Source organism: Trematomus bernacchii, unplaced genomic scaffold (assembly GCF_902827165.1).
Source record: "Trematomus bernacchii unplaced genomic scaffold, fTreBer1.1, whole genome shotgun sequence".
NCBI lineage: Eukaryota > Metazoa > Chordata > Actinopteri > Perciformes > Nototheniidae > Trematomus > Trematomus bernacchii.
Window position 1 is genome coordinate 4,812,348 of NW_022987685.1, and position 4,158 is coordinate 4,816,505.

Here is a 4,158-nt window from a genome sequence, read left to right on the forward strand (position 1 = left end):
CGCAGCTTTGTGAACGGATTATATTTTCCTCTGCACGCAGAACATGTTTCTGTCCTGTGTTTAGTTCAAGCACCGTAAAGAAATATGCACGATCACTCCGACTGTCCCTTTGAAACAACATTTGTACTCGTGCCTGATGGATCATTGGTGGTGCTTTTGTTTGCAGCTCGTACTCTATGCATGCTTTTTGAACACATCTCCACCATATACGCTTTTTGAAGATTTAAACTTTTAGAAATGCTAACTTGTATTTGAAAGCAGCGTCTTGCAGGAAGCAGTCAGATATAGAGAATTTCTTTTTACCTCTTTTCAGTTGTTTCTTTATGCCTTTGAAGTGATCCCCGAATGTGACCCAAGTCACGCCTAGAATCCTTTCCTGCAGTTTAAAGCGTCCGCCATATTGATTAGAGATCTTATCGTGCATGTTGAAGCTCCTCATCATGCAAACACATTGTTCCTTAGATGCTGCAGTGAAACAGGGTGAGGGGCTTTCTCTGACTGGTGCTGTAAAATCTCTCTGACTTCTGAATGCTAACAACATGAAGAACAGAATAGCTCTCACTGTGAAGAGGACACCAGATCAATCTGAGTGATGGCTCTGTTCTTCATGTGGTAATAACGTGTTGACATCTGATCAGCTCTCTTTCCCTCTGCATTCTGCCACCTGTTCTGCCTTCATGTAATGTCTTTCAATTATGCATAACTGAATATTGTTATTTGAGAAGCTAATACAAAACAAATTGCACTACGCAAATAGATGAAAGGATGCCATTTTGAAGCGATACATTTATGTTTAAATCATTGTGCAGTGTCAGTCAATTCAAAACATTCCCATAAACAATTTATTTGCATAAAGTTAGTGTTGAAGATCAGTGCGGTTTAGTATGATATTGAGCCTTAAAACATTTGTGTTGCCAGTTAAATTATGGTTTTATACTACACTATTTCAACTGCATCTGTTATTGTTTGTTTGCAGTTTATTTGTTTATTTTTCTATGATTTCAATAATTTCCTTGCCAACTATTTTGCTTTCTTCTAGTTACAACTAATTCAACTATTTTGCTTATACATTTCAAATGATCGATTACTTGCAACTTGAGCTAGCTAACTGTCATTTTCCTCTAGTCCACACTCTAAACCTTTTATTCTTTCCAAAAGTGCTAAAGTTTCCCAGCTGAAAGTGGATATTCTTTTGATGCTTTATTTCACTTTTCTGCACTGGTTTGAATTTCCTCAAGTAGCTGTGAGGTGATGTCTCTTCCTCTCCTTACCCTACATTTATGTGTGTGTGTCCCTCCAATAAGATGCCCCCCCATGCTGCGCCTGACTGCCCCCCCCCTCCCCCTTGTCCTGCAGCAGCATGTTCTGGGACACGCTGAATAAAACATAGCGGTACACTCTGTCCACAGCTGCTGATGTCAGCAGCCGCACGTAAACATGTCTGCAGACGCTCCGGCTGCTCCGGTGATTTATGGCCACCCTGATTCTCTATTACTTAGTCTGTATTCATGCACAGATTGAAGTTAATGTTCATGATTGAGCACAAAAGCAAAATGCGTTAGAAGTTGGAACATCAGCACTTTGCATTACAGGGTGGCCCAACACATTTCTATTAGGAGAAATGCACTGCAGCTTCAGACACGATGCAAATTTAAAAACACAAATGTGCCAAAACACACGCACATTAAGAAACATCTTAATGTACTTCACAACACATGCACAGAGATGGAGCTCTTGTTGACGTTCAGGGATTATAAAGTTGCCCACCTGTTACTGTTGTTGGAGTCTTTCCTAAAATGTAAGTTTATTGGCTCATAGTGATCACATGATTTTCTCCGATATTATGTCCAACTTTATAATTCCTGAACGTCAACAAGCGCTGCGGTCCCAGCTCCGGCATCACTTGGTGTCCCCTGGTTTCCGTTGTGTTTTGAGCTTCTTGCAGCGTTTCATTTATGCAGTGCTTTTAGTAAACGGTGTGCATGTGTTGTCAAGTTGGTGAAGATGTTTCTTCATTTGCATGCGTTTGGCACATTTTTGTTTTGGGCTGTTGTAACGCCTGTCGGACACCGTACAATACTTACCAGGTTTAATACTATGTGGCATTTAAAGCTTCATCAAAGTCTGGTCCAACCTGAATTTAGATCAATCACTTGATAATTATCGAGTTTTTTCTTTTGTGTACCAATTTCCTTTTTCTTGGAAGTAGCCAAGTAGACCAACAAGATTGCAACTGATGATGACCATGCAGAACTTTTTACTCAGAAAGATGCTCCTGGTGTAATTTATTGACAAATGAATGTGACTGTCCTCAGGAGATTTGTTGATTTGAGAGACATTTTTCATGTGGTTTATCATTCTTTGTCCAATTGGTTTTACTGTATTATTAAAAAGGTTCAGGACTATAGTGATTTGAGAAATATAGATGAATAATAATATGTCTAGCAGGTGTCCTTTTTTCGCCCAATCCGGTATTTAATTTTGTTTTAATCTGAATCATTTTGACGCAGATATCTGGTGTGCACGGCGTGTGGCGCTCCACGTGAGTCTAGCTCAGTAATTCTGGAACAATTAAACATGTAGAGAGGCATCATGTCCCCCGCTGCAGATAAACCACAACGCAGCAGCTTTAATTTGAGACAGAAAATGAGTTTCATTGAATCATAAAAGTGTAGGATAAACCAGTCTACTTATCTCATCATCAAACTCATCATGTCCCAACCACAGTGAGGACGTTTGAATGCATGTTGTGTCTTGCTTGCTGCAGCAGAGAAATGTTAGCGATTCATTAGTTCTGTTTTTGGCGAGTATCACACTGCAGACATATTCACCACAGCCAAGTAGGGTATGTTATGGTTTAGCTTGCACGGATAATAGGAGGAGCAAGTGAACGCAGCGTTGGCTTTCTACTAATTTAAACTTGAAGTCGAATTTCCTCTGTAACTGTAAGGACTTTCTCTCATGCTGCTAGTGTACCAACAAGTAGCTTAGCTTCCTGTTAACTCAATGTGTAGGTGGTGGTGGGTTAGGGTTATATATCATGCCTCGTGTGTGGCATGATATTACGAGCACAAGCTCCTTGCTTGACCCTTCCTTGACCCTCCAGGTCAGGGAGCATCATGTCACTTAGTGTGTGTCCCCTGATGAAAGGCTCTTAGCGTCTGAAATGAGAAGTCCTTTAAGCTGATTGTGGTGGAGAGGAAGAGGAGTGCCTCTTGATGTGACTCCTATATGATCCGGTGTTGCGGAAAATCCATAAGTACCTTCTCTGTGTGTGGGTGTGGGAGCTTCCTCCATTTTCTGCACCTGTCTGTATGAGAGGTGATCAGTGCACTAATTCAGATGAGTGGAAAACAGTGGAATTGATTTAGAGTAGCATGTTGACCCGCCTGAAATTAATTAAACGATGAAGGTCAGAGGAAATCGTTCTGTTTTAGATTCAGCACACGTTGCAGCGGTGCCACACACGATGCTTCTCTTTGCGTTATATTCCTCAAACATCAAACACCTCCTGTTCAGCGGTGCACGCTACAACATGTCTGGTGATTGGATTTAAGTGAAGTTCTTACATCACAGTGTTTGCAGCTTCTTGTCACACCAGCGCTGCATATCTCCCCCGCATGAGGCCTTGGCACCTCCGCTTCATAATGAGGTGCTGTAGAAAAAGGGTGCAGATTAGAATAACAGCCTGCACTAATCCAGAACGGGCCGATGAGGTTTTGGGGAAACCGTGTCATTTCTCATTCTCCCGAGCCACGGAGAAATCAGTCTCTACCCCCACGCAAGACGAGGAGGGCGTCCTCTGTCCTTCTTTCTCTTAGCTTCTCATGTTGACTCTGGAAATCAGAGAGGAGTTTGATCTCTCCTGTGATGGCTAACCAGGATTTCTTAAGGCAGAAAATGTGTTTATGTCTCCAGGCTGGGGGTCAGCAGAACACACAGCACGCAGCTTAGCGTGTCTGTGTTGCATGTGTAAGATGCGTCCTGACAGTCATGCTATGTGAGGTTTGCATCGCTGAGTTTGCAGTGTGCCTGATTTAAGGTTGACCACAGTGCAGCCGGTGGAGATGAGATCTCCTCGCAGTATTTACCCGGGGATGTTTGAAGTCTCTCTGTGAGGGCTGTTTTCTCCTCACACAGACGCTGTGTCCACAGGGA